The sequence below is a fragment of the Aythya ferina genome (assembly GCF_964211825.1).
Source record: "Aythya ferina genome assembly, chromosome: 16".
Taxonomy (NCBI): Eukaryota; Metazoa; Chordata; class Aves; order Anseriformes; family Anatidae; genus Aythya; species Aythya ferina.
The window spans coordinates 4,352,311-4,372,076 of record NC_140315.1 but is presented as its reverse complement, the minus strand read 5'-3'; the positions used below and the strand labels follow the sequence as shown (position 1 = coordinate 4,372,076).

The following is a 19,766-nucleotide window of genomic DNA, read 5'->3' as shown; positions in this document are numbered from 1 at the left end:
TTATTATTATTTTTATGTTGTTATGTTGTTTTGTTTTTCAATGGGGTGGTGTTATTTTGGCATCTTGTAAGTCCTGTGCTTTAGCAATATGTTATCATTCTCATTCAGACAATTAGGAACTAGGATATACAGAGAGGAAAGGTCATCCACAATGTATATGGCAGCCCCTTTAAGTGAGAACATTATCACCTGACTGCTGGTGCAGCACTGTGGTTACAAGACCCTCTTCCCCCATTGTGTGGCAGTATGCAGATTTCTAATGACTTGTTGGGAAAAGGTCAAGAATACAAAGATAATGAATATTTTCAGTAACAGTGGTAAACATTATTATTATTATTTTTTTATTTCTTTTAAATTTCAATGAGGATTAAGCTCTGTACAGAGCCATGGAAGCCTGCAGAGCTTTAATTGCTCTGCACTGGAAAAGCTTAATTTCACTGAATAGAGTCTTTCATGATTTAGGATGTTTCTGCTACGCCCTTGAAACATCACTCACAGAAGACAAATAGTCAAAAACAAAATTACAAATTTTAATGCACCTGCAGAGAGTTTTAATGAAATTTTGTAAAAACACTGTGAACTTGTCCTAAAATTAGGTAAACTATTCCGTATGTGATCCTGATAGTTTAATTAAAACACCAGTGAAAGGAGTCAGTTAGTTTTGAATTTTATGGAATTACTAAAAATTAACTGCAGAAAAAGATTCTTAGAGGAATTAAAAAAAAAAAAAAAAAAAAGTATTCTGAGAGTTGTTCATCATTATCTTTGTAAAAATGTGTGATTGTAACACATTCCTCTAGCCTGCCTTAGCTATTTTGAATGAGGCAGATTCAGTTCTGTATTGCATTTGTGGCTCTTTTTCCAAGTATTATTCAGTCTATTGTGCCACTTCATAGAACAGCCTATTGGGGCTGGTCATTAGCTCCTTTAAAGATTAATCTTATGTCTGTTGGCAGAGAGTACAGAAATATTATAAAAGCACAAAATTCTGCTTTCTTTTTAACTCAGAAGTGTTTAAGATTTATTTGGCTCTTGATTGTCATTTTCATATTTTCATAGGTTTATATCATTTGTTCCTTGGAATTTCAATATCATCACATATCATTGTATGATCTGTTGATGAAATAATTGCAAAAAATTAATGAACCAGCCTTTCAAAATTGTATGTCTGCACATCTGAAAAGCCTAAAGTGCAGTTTTCAGAAGCTAAATAAAAGCTAAACTGAAGGGGAGGACCCTTCTTGAAAGAAAATTAAATGACACTATAGATGCTATTATGTTCTAAGAAATAATCTTTTATACTGAAAAGAAAATCTGTTCAGCAGCATAGGACATACTACTTATGACAAAAGATTGGAAGGCAATTTAAAATTTCACAAAAGGGCATATGCCAGCATATTCCAAACCTCTGAAAACTGGGATGATGTTGTAGGGTGCTTTTATTTATAGACCAAAATTTTATCAAACTCAGACAAATAGAAAGTACTAGACTAAGTACAAATCTGCAAAAATGTTCAGTATTTTAATACTCAATGCTGAGTAAAGCTGTGGGTTTTTGTTTTGTTATTTTTTTCTTTCTTGCCTCAAGACCAGCTGTAGGATCACCGATAAGAAGTTCAGGGGAAAGACAGCCTTTAGGCTACTTGTTCCATTATCTATGGGTGAAGATACCCTCGACTGTGGATGGATTTTATATCCACCTCTATCTGAAGATAGGGAAAATATTTTTCAAAAATACTTTACACTGAATAATAGTGAACATGCGATTTCAAGGACTCTTTTTCCCTCCCTCTCATAATACAGAAGTAATGTCCTTGAGGGAGGACTGACATTAAGTCTGTAATGAAAAGTAGGAGCACCTGTCTCAAAAATCGCTTCTGGATTTCCCACTTATAGCTGTATAGAGTATGAAAACCATGCAAGACATTCTCCACAGACTCACAATGGATATTACGTCTTCTCTATTTGCTGTTCATAATGACTATGCCACCACCGAAGGGTGTCAGACTACCTTGCATGTAAGCAACATGTTTTCTGGTGTAAGACACCTTGTCCATTAGGTAGTGTTGTCTGTTACACTAACCCTTGCCATGTTCAATGCATTATGGATGTCAACATTGATTTGCTGTCCTTGATTCCCTTCCAGTGAGATGACAAGTGAGAAGGAGGTTATGATAGTATTGTAGTGTGAGGATTCTGTTTTTTACCTGCACTTTCATCTTTGTGGTCAGACCATTTTCTTTCTGGTCATGGCAATGATATCTGGCTACAGAAACAACCAGAATCCACGTTTTTCATAAATCAACCCATGTGTGTTTTTAAGGTTTTATTCAGCATGAGATTTGTGTACTTAAGGGTCAAAGGAGATTATGTCTCTGGTTCAAGAGGTAAATGGCTCTTGTTCAAATTCTCTCTGTTCTTCTCTCTAAATAACCTTCCAAAATTTTTAGCTTTGTTCTTGAGAATCACATGGCTGAGAGATTCATATGATGACATCAGGTGGAGTCCATCATGCATGCCTTGATGTCATTACTCTGGGGGGGTGGAATCTTTTCAGAGTGACATGGAAGCCAGCCAAGAGACATCTAGATTTACCTTAAAATATCCTGCACACTGAGGGCATTGAAAATTGTGTGTTTCCAAAAAAAGCAAATAAACAAATAAACCTACAGGTGCCCTATGGCTCTTTAATTCCTAATCCTTCTTTCCTTTCCATTTATTGTCCAGCTTCCTATTTTCTTCCCATCCTACCTCTTTGTAACACTTGCCTTGTTTCTAATTTGCTTGTCCCCTTTTCTCCATTCCCTCCTCCCCACTCAGCTAACTTCTGCCCTTCTCCTTTCCCTCGGGTACTCTCTGCTGAGTCCTCGCTAACGTGCTCACAGACATTCCTTCCACTCCTCTGCTACAAACTTGAAGATGAAGGAAGTGACAGGCAAAGTGGACAGCTGGAGTTTGTATGACATGACAGCTTTCCCCTGTGCCAAAGATTAGTATTGCCACTGTGGTAGCACAGCCAAATTTAAAATACAGTCATAGTCTTTTCCTGAAATATATTCCAGTCTTTATATTCCTATATAAATTCCAGTCTTTGGCTGAGCAAAAATTTGATATTTGGTATTTTTGGTATTTTTTGGTATTTTTTTTTTTTTTTAATGTGAACATACACAATCTATATATACTTTTTATATATGAGCTGCCTTTAAACCTGCACAGTCTAAGCAGTAGCTCATAAGGCTAAAGTGAAATGCAAATATTTAGCTTTTAAATCCTGGTTGGTATTCTGTGTTAATTGATAACTAATATCAGGAATGTCTGCATCAATATTTAGCACAACCAGACAGTAGCTAACGATGTTTACTCTAATCATGAAAATGAGTTAAATTTATCTTTGTGGGAAAAAACGTTTCATTTATCACTCCATAAAAATGCTGAGTGAGCTACAATATTACAAGTCAAGATGACCTGGATTTTATTTGGTACTGACATATTTTGGGAAACTTATTTAACCCTTTTGTTTCTTAGTTTGCACATATACCAGAAGTTTAATAACCTCTTTCTCACTCAAGTTGTAAAAATTAACAATTGGTAACTGCTGGGAGATTTTCAGATAAAAAGTGCTAGATCAAAAGTACCATACAGATATCATCATAACTGCAATCAGCAGTTCTCAAGAAAATAAAAATGATATTAAAAAGATATCTATGTGCATAATAATAGTATCCAATTACATTAAATCTACTTAAAACTACAAGGAATAGCAACCTTCCTACTTAAAACATATAATATTATTTGCCTTTGAGAAAGGAGGATTTGAGAATCCCAAATAAAATCCCAAAAATTCCAGATGGGAAAACTGCACTTCCATCCCCCCCCCTCCTTTTTTTTTTTTTGTAGCTGATACTACTGCCCACTGCTTACAGCCACTATCTTCTAGCCTACATTTAGCTGTATTCTATTATTTGGTTATGACAATTCTCTTGTTCCAGTTACAGATTTTTTGATTATTCTCTCAGTGATGTTAATATAAAGAAGCACAATAGCAGCTTTATTTTACTTACTTTACAGAATCCCATCATGCAGTAAAATCAGAATCTGCCTCCTTAAACAGTTGGAAATGTAGATATAAATCTCAAACCCATGTAAGAGGTAGAAGTTTTCACTTGATATCACAAATGTTTTTCACAATTATTTTGGACAAATTTTATGTTTTTTCCTGTACCAACGTGAAATTTCATGGGTTTGTCATAGTTGATCTAAATTAATAACTAAAATGCTAAAGCTTTATTGTCATAAAAAGATTTCTGTTTCCCAAATGATAAGAGCATTATGACATGTACTGATCTACTGAGGTGGTAGTAGTCAGTGAAAAGACGGATCTCCCCGTTTATTTTTTGTCCTTTTGTTATTATTATATTTATTGAGAACATGTCAGAACAATTGGCACAAAAGCTTGAGATGTTGATAAAGTGATAAGCCATGCATATATTTGATGCAGTAGTTGATCAATGTATATTAACTATGGTTATTTGGACAGGGAAATGTAATACTTTCCCCATATCCTCTTGGAAATAAATTTAATAGTCTATCTCACCTCCCATGTGTTTCCCAGTAATCGCCTTCAGTTATTTTTTTCCCAATTAATTACAGTCATTTAGATGATGAACGGAGTCTCTCTCATGGGGACGTGTAGTCAGAATATGGCTTGGAAAAAAATCTTCTTTGAACAATGCAGTCTTACATTCAGATTATTTCTAAGCAGATTTTTTTCCCTATGTCATACTCATTAAATGTGTATCTGGAGACTCCAGAATGTATTCCAAGCTGGTTTATAACTAAAATGGAGCACCAGAAGGAAAATTTCATCAAGTTTGTCAGTGCAAGCTCCTAGCAATTCAGGAATTATTCCCTTGTTTTGGTGGGGGTTTTCTGATCTTTCCTCTGATTGAGGCAGGGAAGTGCATAGGATTTCTAGTGTATTATTTTTTTTTCTGTTGCACGTGTGTGTGCTTCCTTCCTCATTGTTCATTGACAATGCTTGTTTATTGAACACACGATGATGGCAACATTTAGTAGCTGCAAAAGTTTTTGATTGCAGTCATCCAAGACAATGATGAACATAAACAATTGTATGTGAATTATGTTGCAGCAGAGAATATAACTGAAAAATAATAAGGAAGCAAACAGAAAATATTTGTTGGAGGTCAAAACTGGAAACAGGCCAAATTACAGATTTCTGCAGTACCTTTTTCTTAAGCCTTATACCAGCCATGCTACAAACACATCCAAGAGCGGTAATTAACTGTTTAAGAAGGTCATGTTAATGGGGAAAATTTTAAACCATCAGGATGCATGCTGTCCGTGTTTCACCACTAGTAAAAGAGGTATCATTTGGAAGCATATTATAGTATATCTGCCAAAGGAAATCTTAATGTAGACATCTCCTGACAGGCAAGAATATGTGATATGCATAAATAAATAAATACAGTGTTACAGGATTCTCATGGAAATCACCATGTTGTGGAGAATATCTTTTAAAAAATGTTCAGGATATCAAGAGCACATCACCCACTATGCTTCTTAGTTTCCTCTTGGATATCAGGGCACACTTAAAATCTTTCTATTTCTAATGCTTTTAGTAGGCCAGACCCATGGTATCTAAGTGACTGAGTCCATGTATCAGCTTTTCACTAGGATTTTTTCACTTTAATATCAAGTTAGAGTGATATTTTTTGTGATCAGATTTATGCAGTGTGGGTTTCAGTCAATAGATGAACCAGATTACAGAATTGATTTGCATGGAAATTAGAATTGATTAAAACTAAATTATCGATTATTTCAAGTTGAAAAACTCCCTCCTAAAATTTACATTGCCACAGAGCAGCTCCTAACTGATATGTTTTACCATTTTATAAATTATAACAAGATAAATGTATGCAGGTAGATTGAAATTTGCTGATCTTTTTGAACATTGTAGAATGGACAGTCTGAATCAAAAGAATTCTTTCAAGAATTCAAATGTTCTTTAAATGCTCTGAAGGCCTTCTGATACATTCCTACATGTATATCACTTCTAACTTTAGTTAGGAATGAATAACATTTGCTGTTTCACATTAAAAATGTAATTTGATTTCTTATTTAAATATAGAATTGAAAATATTCTTCCCTCTTTTTTTTTTTTTTGTGGTCAGATTAATTTCTTTATCATAAGTCTATTCCCTACATTAAATTGCATTAAGTTTTGTTTCATCTAACCCTTCCAATTCTTTATCTCGAGTGACAAAATACTCCTCTTCCCTCCTATTTTTCCGTGTTAAATAATTCTTATTTAAAGAACTCACAACCTATGACATTTATTTGAGACCTACAAGAACAAAGTTTAATTCTTTAATTCTTAATTCTTCTTCAGCTCTGCTGTGTGATCCTTTTATGACACTGAACAAGTTAGTCAGGCTCCCTGTATACTCTTCCCTATCTATAAAAAGTAGATAATAGCACTTTACTAACTGAAAAATCTTAACAGTGAAGGTATTAAAGGTTATGTGTACTCATTCTGAGGTATAACCAGAACTTTTAAATAGATGGAATTTTTAGGTAGGTTGAGAGACATTTCCTTCCTTCATTTTGCTGCAAACTTCTGAAAAGGTTTTCTTACTGTGTTCCCAAAAACAGTTGTGTCTTTAGAAATAGCTGCAAGCGTTGTAGCTGGTCATAAGTATCAGAGATCCAATTATGAAATTGTCTAATTTAAGAAACTTTTGAAGTAAATTTCAGTCACATTTCACCTATTTAGTTTCCATCTGTGGGAAGTCTGTACAGAGATATATCTTGTTGGTATTCAATAATCTGGTTATTACTTTGATTTTGTTTTGGTAACTGAAGATAATAGGGAGTAGATGATAAGTTCAACAGAATTTGTCTTGCTGCATACCTCTCTTGTGATGGCTTTTCTTTGGTTATTGGGGTTGGAGATTGCTTTTTTGCCTTCTGAGCTACATTCAGGTCATCTAACCTGCCAGTAATTTGAATACCAACAAACTGGGTCTTTGTGACAGCTGGAGCTTGACAGGCTGCTCTGAGTCCCTCCAATGAATTGTTGGTCTGTCACGCTGTTTCTCCTAGTAATGGTATAAGAGCTGATAACAAGTTGAATACCTATAAATAGATGGAGAGAATAGGTCTTAAACTCTGTAGGTGGTATTTTATCATCTTGGCTCCCCCTGCCATTGCATGGTGCACTTTGACAGCTTAAAATAACTGAGTGCCAGTTTTGTGCCAAAAATATAAAATGTCATTCAGTATTACAGTATCCATTTCAGCTATGGACATTCCTAACACTTCCTACAGCAGATTTCCTAGCACTGCTAATTCCAAAGGCTGTCAGAAATAAAACTCTTGCAGGTGACCAAATTTATTCAATTCTTACTTTCAGGTAGAAAAGAAATTTCAGTCCATCTGCATCTGTGTCTTCAGTTTTTCTAGACTGTATGCATAGCATATGATCTTAGATGGTCCTTACAACAGCTGCTTTGTCTTTCCATCACAAGGCAGGCAGTGTGTTAAAGTAGAAAATCTGCCTTGCTGTTTTAGACTTTCCTCATAGTCATGAACTAATTTTTGATACAAGGAGTGCTCATGCATATAATGAATATACAGTAGATTTGATGAGCTGGAACCTTCTGCTTCAGATGGTGTTTCAGCAAGTTTAGTTGCTGTAATGCAAACAAAATGTTTTCTTGTTTTGACAGTGTGTGTATTGCTACCACAGTTTTAACATGCCTCTCCTGAAAAATATATCATGTGGTAGAATTACTCCTTAGAAAGCCAAGAGGCATTTTTAACAAGCTTAAAGATATGGAACTGTGTCGTCATTCATTTACCAGATTGCCTGAGCTACACTGCTATTAATCTCAGGATAAACGCTAGATGAGCACTTCTCATCAGCTTTATTGTTCTGATACAATCAGATAGGGGAACTGGAGGTGTAAAACCAAACAACTCTGTGTATTACAAGCCTTACTTTAAATCAGATAGAGGGACTATTTTTGCTGTTAAAATATCTCACCCACATCATTCTCTTTATCCTTCCTGTAATTTCCACAGTGCCTTTTGGTCTGCTTAGGTCTCTGCCAGTGCTCTGGTCAGAGAGGACACACTCCTGCTGGTTTCTCAAATACAATCTCTGCAGTAGAGGATGTAACTAATGACATGGAAGGGAAGAGCTAAATTTTTCTGTTTTACTGGCACAGGATTTTTGAACACTCTTCTACTGTTCTCTTGCATTTGAGGGTCTAGCCTGAGAGCTCTTGATAGGTTGAGTTTACAGGTATTTACTAGTTGCAAAGTCTTTGTAGTTTGTCTAAACTTTTATTTTTCCTCTTGGGAATGCATTGATACCTCTTGTAACTGTCAGACATTTTAGTTTTGCTGTAGTGAGGGTGGGAAGGGGTGAAACAAGAACTGTACAGTGTGTATTTTATCTTGAGAAATAATTAGTGGGTAACAGAGCTGGGCTGTCATAAATTTTTATGCCTGTCTTAAAGCAAAATGAATTGCTAGACAATGAGGGAAAATAGCATTTAGAGGGCCCTGTGTGTTTTTCATTTTTGATACTTTTGCTTCATATAGTTTCACTAGGTCCAAGTACTGCACTTCATCCTTTCTCCTCTCATTCCAATTGTTTTGGAAGTGCCAAGAGCATCTTGTTTGATTTAATAAATGTTTTGTCAATCACAGGCAGATTGTTTGCAGAGCTCTAGTTCTCTTAGGTATCTGTTTATGAAGTATATAAGCCTGTTAGTGATTATTTTTCTTCATATTCTCTCGTGTTTTGTATTTTTGTAGAGCAGAAGAGAAACATTGTATTGTGATAAAGTTGGGATTGTGACTGACTCATTTCTCTTTTCATCCTCCTGAGTGGTAATTTTGTGTTTTCATTTTTTGTTCTAGCTTGGCAAGGATAGTTTGATTATGCACTTCACACTTAGCGCTTCTGAGGTAATGTTATGGATCTTGACTCTGTCATGAATTTGGATTCAACAGTTCCCTGGACTGAATATTTGGATTGTCAGAAGTGTTTGAAGGGTGGCAGGATGGCCATTTTATCTCATGAAAGTAGGTGAAAAAAATAATGAAAGAAAACATGACAGAGGCAAGAAGTAATTCACTCAGGGTGGAAAAGTTGGCTTTCAAAAGAAAAACTAACTGCTCTCCAGAAGAATAATACAGCAAGTTGCTGAGCAATCTGGCTGGAATCTAGAAAAGCCTTCAATCGTGTGCTTAATTTTAAATATTCAAGTAGTGGTTTAGCTTTACAAGGAAATGTGAATGTGTATGTGAAATAAATTTGAATACAGTCTTCATGCAATCAAGCTCTAAAAACTTGCTCCTGACTTTTGTTCCATGTCTTCCAAGTGGTGATTCCACCTTGAAGTGATCTTGCATTTCATAGCACACATCAGCTTGACTGCAGAAGTCTCATTTTCTGATGGCTCCGACTGAACAATTTCCGGACACTCACATACAGAATTCTCAGAATTAAGTTTATTTCCTATGAAATAGCAACAGAATATTATTTTGTTCCTGAAACTGAACAAATCAGTTCTCCGTCCTTCTCAGAGTGACAGGTTTCAACTTTTCATTACAGGAAAAGAGGACTGCTCACTTAGAAGAAAGTTCCTGTTGATAAGAGTATATATACATTAGCAGTTAGCTGCTGTATGATGGCTAGGAAAACACACATAAAAGTTTTGCATAATAAGTTTCATTCAGGAGAATGTTTCTAAAAGACCTTAAGGCCAGATGCTAATTAGAGAATGACAAAATTGTTCAGAAAATAAGACTAGAACTGTAAGAATCTTGCCATAGTCAGACTACCATCAGCAAAGATGCTTAATTATCCACTGCATATAATAACTCCCTTGTGAAGTTGTATGATAAGTATAAAGGGCATTGAAGTCAGAAATACTCTGAAAGTCTTTGGCCTGAAAAGCAAGAGTAATGAAAGATGATATAACAATGAAAACAGTGTGAAACAAGTTGCATCTTTTCAGTAACTTCTTTTTAGACCCTTGGAAAATAACAAAGCAGAGAAACAATGAAAAAGTGGCGTGGGCTGGAGTCTGTTCCCTTTTACACAAGCTTAATTGTGTTTCACTGTTCTATTCCTGATTTTCATTAATACTAGCAAGAATGAAGTCGGAGCTTACCATTTCTTAAGCTGTTCAGTACAGATCCATGCAATTCTTTGAAAATAACAGGAGCAAAGCAATCTTTGGGTAACATAATACAACCCCTGAACTTTGATCTCAATCAAGGCAATCTACAAAGAAACAATAATGTCATAACTCTTTTAAAGCTTGCAACCCTGAAAAATAAAACAGCTATCAGAAACCTACTCACAGAACACTGAGAAATAATTCTCCTGACCTACAGCACTATTCCATATGTTGTATATACTGAAGAGTAAAACTGGTTTGTATGTGTACCTACAGTTCCCACCAATTATAGCTGAAGTTCTTGGCTCCCTGTGTGTTTTCATTGACACAGATAAAAACAGACACAGTGAATAAGATAAAGAATATTACAACTCACAGCTTTCAAGTTTTGCCATAGGCATGATTTAATTCTTTTTATACCTTTTTTAGCCTGAAATGTGCTCTTAGAAACAGCCTGACTGGGTGGGGTCTGTGTAAAGTAAACCTTAAGACTTTGTGTATCCATTCAAGCTTGAAGACACAACAGAAGGAAAACGTGATCCATCAGGGCTAAGGGATACCAGAGTTGTAAGCCATACGTGGGGAATATAGGCACTGCTCATTAGTGGGAAATGGATCAAGACATTCTGATCCATCAAGATGACCAATTGCATAATAAGTGATGTACCTGCCAGGCAGAGGTCTGATTGTACTGGAGAAGTGGTGGCTTGAGTGGCAAATCTATCTGGGGTACCTTATTTGCCCCCTACTTCTTCACTACTGCTGCTCCTCCACAGTCCTCATATCCTCATGGAGACAATGTGCCTGTTGGGGCAGCAGAGGCAGCAGGGCGTTCCTGTTGAAAAGCCGGCAGGGCCCTCATCGGCCAGCACTGGGGGCCAGAGCTGGCTCGTTGCTTGGTTACAGCTTTCCACAGCCGCACTGGAAAGTGCTCCGAAAAGAGGACCGCTTCATCCTAGCAGCAGTTACTGGGGAGGCAGACTGCAGCTTTTACTTCAGAAACCAAACGGGCCTGCTTTTGCAGTTATCATCTCATTAAGGTGTCAGCAGGCTTCCCGTGGTACCAGATGAGTCGTAAGATGACAACTGAGATCCTAAGTTTGTGTCAACTGCAATCCAGTTCACCTCCAAACTATAAACTGTTTTTAAAAAAGAGAGAGGTTCTGGAAGTAGCTGAAGAACTGATTAGGATCTGACTCTTCTAAAACCACACCTTAGTCATTTCTACTTCTGTCATGCATCTCTAGAATTTTGTGAATGAAAGCCTGCTGTCCTGGATCTTATCTGCCCCTTGGTTTCTGGTAGGGTTTTGCACAGTATTTACCTTAAATAAAAAACTCAGGAAAGAAAAAACAGGACTCACTTCAGTAACTGCATGTGTGGTGCCAAAAGTCACACTTCCTGATACACAAGCCTACAATAATAACTGATTTTAAAATTAGAAGAATGATCACTACATATCAGAAGCCACGGGAGATTTGCCTAATTTTATAACCAGCTTTAGGGTTTTTGTTAGTTTCTATATCTCTTAGATTTTCTATTCATCACAAGTGCAAAGTGGTGTTTAATGACCTTTTGAAATTTGCTTTAATGAAGTCTTTAAACTGTGTCATAACCACCCTAAGTATAAGTGAAATTATTACTTTAAACTTGCAAACACAATGATCTTGATAGGTATGAAGGCAGGTAATGTTACATGGATGTGATTCAGACTTGTAGCTGAGAAAAGTTGTACCTTTAAAATGGGATGTGGGAGATGGAGTGTGTAATGCTTTAAAAAGCAATTGTCCAAAGCATATGCTTTCAGTTTAAAAACATTGTATTTTGTGGTATCAAGAGTAAATGCCAGGAGAGCATAAAGGAATGAGAATGGACAAAAAGCTTATGAAAAGCAGGTAAATTTGAGGAAATACTAAGTGATTACTTCACACTGTACTCTCCACATTTTTGTTCTCTGCAGACCTGTGGCTTAGTCCATAGACATAGAAACTGAAGGATATGATACAAAATAAGAAGTGACATTCTGAGAAATACTGTGCTTTGAGGGGAGGACTCAGATGACATACAGTACCTTTTGCTATTCTCGAAGAGATAATTTCAGTTACTATTGTAATATTAATCATAAAATTTATAGCTAAGATATCTGAAGTGATTGGCTCATAAACAAACCAAAAATTGCATGCCAGTGTTTCAATTTAAAAATACATTCTTGGAGATTGGAACTACTTCTTAATGATTTAGAAAACAGAAGTAAAGTAACCCAAAATTCATGATGCATGTAATTTGCTGTGCATAGTTTGACAAGTTCCCACTAATTGCTACATATTCTCTGCAGAATAAATACCAGCTTTGGTGCCACTGAAGCTGGGACATTACTTATGTTGGTAAGGGGCATTTTAGGTGTCATTATGAAATTGCTGCTCAGCTGCTGAGAACTGGCTTGGGGTGACACCACCAACTACTGACTGTTTCCATTAGCTTCAGTGAGAGCAGAGGTGATCCAGACTGGGCCAGGTCAGGCTCTTTTTTTTTTTTCTGGAGCACAGGAAGGCTGCTTCTCAGAGTGTCTGGTGTGGTTCTCTAGGTAAATGTTTTGCTGTGAAGGAAAACTTCATCTCACAAGCATGTTTGTGAAATAAAGTAAACATAAACACTTGCTAATGTTTATGTGAAATTTCAAATCCAAGGTAGTCATTGTGATGGGAAGCACCTCCATTTTATATTTCTTTTTTTATACAGCATCAGGGGAAAAAAAGAAAAAAAAAAGAAAAAAAAAAAGTTCTTCCTATAAGACTTTTAAAACATAATCAAGAGCACTGGGATCTGCTGATTCCTCCATCCTCCATGTAGCTTTGTGTGACTATAACTCATCCACGACATTGACAGCTGTCTCGTTATCTTTAAATGGTGGTCCCTGGACTTATTTACTAAAACAGTAAGGTTACAAATGAATGGTGAGGTTGAACTATGACTTGGTTGCCATTAGTGTTTATCAGTGCTATTTGCATTTGAACCAACAAAGGAAGATTGCAAGAGGCAATAACTGTGCTGATCCTGCTCAATGCAACATAATTACAGGGTCAGACTTAACATATTTTATATCAGTATGTTCATAAAGCTGAAAAGGCTTTTAGGAGTCCACGATAGAGCTGCAGTAAAGCGTTTGACCAGCTAACCAGTAAAGATGAAAAGGTCATCGCAGTCCATGTTCTTCAAGAACATTTAACTAAAAATTTTTTATTTTTAATGTGCATGACTGTGGGGATATTTTTGTGCTGTGAAAAATCAGTTTCCATGAAGAGTTCCCAGCAAATACCTTATATAATAAAGTTTCGAGAATTAAAACATACAGATAGATGCATGTAGGCAAAGCTGCAGTGATCAGGCTTCTCTGAAGTTCTTTGCTGATACTGTCTTCAGACATTGCTATACTCACATTAGAAAATCCGAGGAAAAAAAAAAAAAAAAAAAAAGGTAGAAAGCAAGAGCATTTAATGATGAATTCTAAGATCAATTTCTTCCCTGTCCTATCCCCTCACACCCCCACCTTACAATGGATTGTTTAGAGAAAACACCTGAGGACAGAAAAAGCACATTGCAAAGGGAGATATCTACTAGTCTGTCTGTTACCACTTTATACGACAGCATATGGTTATATATATAAAAATTCATACTGCTTGAGCACATATTCCCATTACTAGTGAGTTTCACTTTTGCAGCACAGTCTGTGGTTCCTATTTGTGGAATTTTTGTTTCCTATAATTACATGTTTCAGAAAGAAGAGATCTGAGTCTCTGGCAATGATACTGGTTTGCCTCTGTTTAAAGAGCCGTGCAAAATGTTGTGCTTGGGTTTGTTGATGGTCAGTAAAACTAAATAGGGATAATGGGTTAAGTCTGTGATGCCAAAATGGTGACAACAATAACACATAAGAGGAAGAAGGTCCAACTGCTGTGTCACAATCTCATTTAGACTATGTCTTTTGTGAGTGAAGACTACAATCCAGTAGATGTGTTCACTGAGCAGGAGTACAGAATGTTCTGTGGGTTGAGCTGGACTTAGAATGCCACGTTTCTGTGGTGTTGCCTATTGGTGTGGATGGTTGGAAAGGAGGGGATTAGGCTATCTCTGAATTGTTTTCCTTAGAAAAAAATCAATTCACTATCAGACATTGTTTATCATTTATTATCAATTGATGTTTATCATTGATTATCAATTACTAATGAGTCAACTACTGCTTTGGTGCAGTCCTTTTTCTTTCTGAAGAGTAGGCAAAGTTCTTTTCCACAGTTAGCTGTTACTCTTTGCTACTGACTCTCTGTAGCAAAGGAATAGCCATGTTTTCCTGTGGCTACACAATACTTCAGCTATGCATCTTTCCATCTAGTATCACTTTCTCTGTTTTAGAGAATTAATTATTGGAGATTGCCAGAAATAACCACAAATCAAACAGCGTTTACCCCTTCCATTAGTATGAAAGTGTTTGCAGTCACCTTCTCCTGAATTACTAAACCAAGAGGTCACAAGCAACAAATGCAATAGAAAGCCATTTGCTTTAGGGTTATTAGCACATTTTGGAGATAATTACATAATTTTACAAATATTCCTGGGGATTTACTTCAGTAACACACCCATGAATGTGAACTTCAGCAAAAGAAAATTATAGGTAATTTCTGTTTATTTTGCTTGTTTCTATAGTAACAATAGTAATTATTAATAAACAGAACACTCTGTTCTGGCAAGTCATGTTAGGAAAGCCTCTGAAATTAAAATGAATTCTAAAAGTAGCTTCCAAGGAGGTTATCCAGTTACATTTCAAAATGGCAATGCATCCTCCAGGCTGTTAGCAGACAGTTATACAGTCCTCATCTTCATTTGAAACTTCTGCTATCAGTGGAGCTACGCTGGTTTACATCACTTAGGGGTATAACTAGCATGTTTTAAATACACTGGAAACTAATATGACCTAGATACTTATGCCTGCTTGTACTGTGCATTGGTATTAGAAGTCTATTATTAGGTGTCTAGAGATATTAGAGCTCTAGGTAAATCTCGTTTTGTGGAAATGAGAAATATACAAAAATGATCACGTGCACATGACTTTGTTCAGAGATTGCTTTATTTAACATGAATTGTTCTCCATATCCCTTTTTACTGAGGAGACAGAAACTTGCTACTTAACTGTGGAAGTCAGAAACATTTCATAAAAGCAGGTGACTCTGTAAGTCATCAGGTGTTGGCATACATCTTGCGTAAATAGGGAGGTTTGCTCAAAGGTGTCGTCAGACCCACAAGTCCCTCAAAAATCTTGAGCCGTCTTTTATTCTCCATGGGGTTACTCATGGTAGTTCCTGGCCTGCTTTATTCACTTGTCCACAGATCTAAACAAGGACTTAAATAACTTTTTAAAAGTCTGTATCCAACAATGTATTCTCCATCTTTTGTTTCCTCTACCACCAGCTTTAGTACTACTACTTCAGAAGAGCTATGTTTTCCTTACTGTCTTTCCTGGAAGACAACCATAAATTTTGTAGGAGGTTTTCAGGACAAAAATAAATGTGTCTTTAAGTCCAGAGAACTCAGGGATGAAAGCTCAAGAAGTACAGTTATGCTCTGGAGTCAAGTCTAAAACATTAGCAATAAAATAATTTTTCTGGTGTACCAGTAGATATTGCTGTCTGAATTCAGCATTGCTTTTGCTGGGTTTACAGCACAAAACAGGGACCTGCGAATATGGGGGGCAGGTTTGAGAGGGGTAGTCTACTCTGAGTCTGGCTTATACATCAGTAATAGAATTGTTAACAGTGTTTTGATTACAGAATCATTTATAGCTGCTTACACAATATCAGAGACATTGATATTAAATTTACAAGTTTGTTTATCAGGATGGTACGAGGGAAAACTTTTTTTTCTGTGAAAATCATTACAGTTTTAAATGAATTCATTGACATAAAGCTTCTATGCCAAATTATTAGCTGTGAGCTCTAGCTCTGCCAAAGTAAATGAATTTGTACCACTTTACAGTGTCTGAGACTTTGGTCCCATCAGTTCATTTTTTGATTAACTTTTTGACTCTGTATTTTAAAGTGTAAGATGGAATAAGGAAGGATGCATTATTTTCTTCTACTCCCTTAAAAGGATCCCAGTATGGCAACAGAAAAAAAAAATAAATAAAAATAAAAATAAAAAATTAGGCAGTTTCCAAAATTGCAGCTCTGCAAAAAGGAGGAAAGTGAGTTGTTTATATATAAAAGCATTCATAAATTGTCAAGCAAAGCAGCATATGCAAAAAAATAAAAATAAACAAAAGTGGTCATATCCACACCAATTAATCTATATATATGAGCAACACACATGCATAAGTCCTTTGGCAGTATGCACAAAAGCTTGTGTATGTACAGAAAGCTGCCCAGCCTCGCAAAAAGTTTGTGGGTTTGGCGTAAGTTTTGCTTTGCATTATGCACACTTAACTGTACCTAACTGTGCACACATCAAAAACCTAACTCTTCTATCTACTAGAAAAATTACTTTGAAAGAGACATAGTCATCCTTCTTGGATATATATGAAGATGAAGATAATGTCAAGCAGTTTGGTATATTCACTTATGAATAATTCATCCAGCTGCACACAGTTATTCTTTATTATTATTATTATTAATTATGTGTGTATTGCTGGAAAAGACAGAAAGGCTGTAACCACTGCCTCATGAGAGATCCTTAATGTGTGAATTTGGTTAGACCAAGATGTGTGATATGAGGAAAGGGAGAAAGACAATGATAAATAGATCACAAGACACAAAGGCTTTAATAATGTTGATGGGGAGAAATATCATTTGTTTGAGATGATAGCCTTAGGAGAGCAGGCTACTCCTAGTTGCCTTGTCAGGAGTTCAGTTCTTTGTTGTTTTCTGTGAGCTTAGAGTAGCTCTACTTAGAGTAGGCTTGCCTGCACTACAGCACGTTTGGCTTGGATCTGCAAAAAAGTTTGATCTGTACATGGTATATGAGTTATGCAAGTATGTTTGGAAAAAGGGCAAGAAGTGTTGCCTATTTGAAACGAGACTTCCAGAAGACTCTGCATGGGCCCACGAGGAGCCCAGATACCAGCAGTGGTCTCGATACCACATTATTTAACTCTCTGTGTGTGTAATAAATGTTTGGAAGCACAAAACAAAGATGCAAAAAGAATCTTTACAGCAATCAACTACTCTCAGACAACGTCTCACTTTCATATCCCCCATGCAATTTAGAGGTGTCACAAAATCCTGGCTGAAATTACATCAGATGGAATGCTTGTGATGTATTTTTGTTACAGCTCAAAGAAAATCTTTGCATTTCATGACAGGGCTGAGTAAAGCCATAATAATGATTAATCTCCATAGAGATATTTACAGTACCTATTTTCTGTGTTTAGACTTTTAGGAAAATGTATAAGGATGTAAATTGAGCTGAGTTCTAATGGAAGGTTATTAATCTGGAATCCTTCATTATGCAGCAAAAATGTAGCATAAGAGTGACCCTTCGGGCATCTTAATTTTTTTCATCATAACACATAAAATTATTGAAAACTTTTGCAAATGTAACTGAAAATCAACAAAATATTTCAATGTCATTTTGTCACTGTATATCTACCTTTAATATTTTTCCAGGCTGTAGAACTGCTTGTGTCCTTTAGGCGTGATATTGATAGTAACCATAATACCAGTAATCTGTATAGAATAGCATGGACCCTGCTGAAGCCTCACTTAAGTGCACACTCACGATGATGAGAGCATGAAAGACAAAATCTGATACCCTGGGCTGCTGCTCAGGGAACTTTATGGTCACCTGTGACCAGAATTAGACTTGTACTGTGAAAAGTCACTCTGACTTCTGACTTTCTTTTTCTTCCACTTCAGCTCAGCAAGTCTGGCAGCTTACTCAAACACTCACAAGTGTACTGAGACCAGCGCAACCTACACATGACCCACTTCTGTGCTGTATCATTCTTCACCCTGCAAGGACACCCAAAGACTGCTTTTGACAGAGGTACCTCCCCTCATACATACAGATGGGAAAAATATCTGTGCCTGTATTAGATATTTTTCAGAGAATTGAATTTCAGTTGTTATTGACTAGACTGGGTCTATGCTATGGTTTTCGGGTTATGGGCAAAATATTATTTAATGATATCTATCCCATTTGTTATAAAGATGTTTTAAGTTGGGATAAAATCAGTCACGATTTGTTCTCTCTTTGAAATTAAGACTGCATCTGAAACTCAGCACTCTAGATAGTTTGTGGATTTTCATCACTCCCTTATCCCCACCCCTTGCCCTTTTTTTTTTAATAAGCCATATTTGAGAAATTTAAATTTAACACCATGTACAAAAATGTCTTTAATTTTCAGTTTTTATAAGGAAAGTGGAGTATTATTTTTGTGTCTGAAAGTGTTTCAGTTACTAAATGGATGAAAGCTTCAAAGTTGCCTCAATCTCTCAACAGGGAAAATAGTAGTTTTGCTTCACAACAAGCTAGGTGTTGAAACCATCTCCAGATTCATTAAAGCGTACTGTGGAAATAATTTTCTAGTGGGAGACGTAATGAATGTGCAAGGCATTTTTACAACATACAGGAGGCTATAAATTTTTAGAGAGCTTTTTATTATTATTTCTATGCTCTAAGTCATATTTTGCTATATGTCATAAAGGTTTGAAAACTTAGAATGCTTTGTAATTACTCAGAGAAAAATAACTCATTACATCTTAAATTCAGATAACAAAAGAAATGCAGTGTTTGTGTAGGTTGTTTACTAGTTCTGCTTATTCCAATGGGCCTAGGCCAAGGGCAAACTGTTATAAAACTGTAGCTGTGTAAAACATCCTTTGCTGTTTGAGTGCACACAAACAATAACAGAATTCATCTGAAAGTGATGGCTGATGGGATTCAAGGTGAAAATGTCCTTAGTAAGGATGTAGTTTACATAGTAAGGCATCCACCTTTTGTTTTGTTATAAAAGCTCTGCATATATTTTTGCTTTGGTGACACAATCACTTCCTTTTTTTCTGCAGAATTATTTATATGTATGTACACTATATCATTTTTAAAAAGAAGCATTTCCTCCTGAAAAATTAAAAAGCATTGATTTAACACTATTTCCTAGTTAATTTTCTAGTCAGTAAACATGCAATAGAATAACTCCTGTGCAAGATATACACAATAAGAAGGCTTTATAAGGATAGCCATGGGGCTAGTCCCTTGGTTAGCACTGGTTGGTATGATGTACACTTCTGTATTGTGTGGTATGGCTCTTAGTCCAACCTTGAAAATGTAAGTATGAAATAGAGGGGAACATATTTCATACCAGTAACAGAAGAATGCCACCTAAAAAATACCCAGAAAGCACTGCAGATGTCAATCCATGGGCACTATCGGTGAAAGGCTGCGGATTCAGGTTCTGAGGTTGTGTATCCCCTTCGATTGCCAACTCCTGCCAGCTGTGACACAGTGAAACTCTCCTGACTTCTTGTGCTGTTATTGTGGGCTAGGGTGCAGCATCTGTTCACACAT

The 19,766-nt window shown here is 36.2% G+C and overlaps 1 protein-coding gene across 4 annotated transcripts in view; it reads left to right on the top strand.

The window, feature by feature from the left end:
• Positions 1 to 19,766, top strand: part of CDH4 (cadherin 4) — a 663,903-nt gene that overhangs the window by 122,220 nt on the left and 521,917 nt on the right. For all 4 annotated transcript variants that reach the window (XM_084537932.1, XM_084537933.1, XM_084537931.1 and 1 more), the window contains one exon: positions 18,116 to 18,245. The gene's annotated coding sequence lies outside the window, so the exon portion shown is untranslated. The remainder of the gene's footprint in view (positions 1 to 18,115; positions 18,246 to 19,766) is intronic.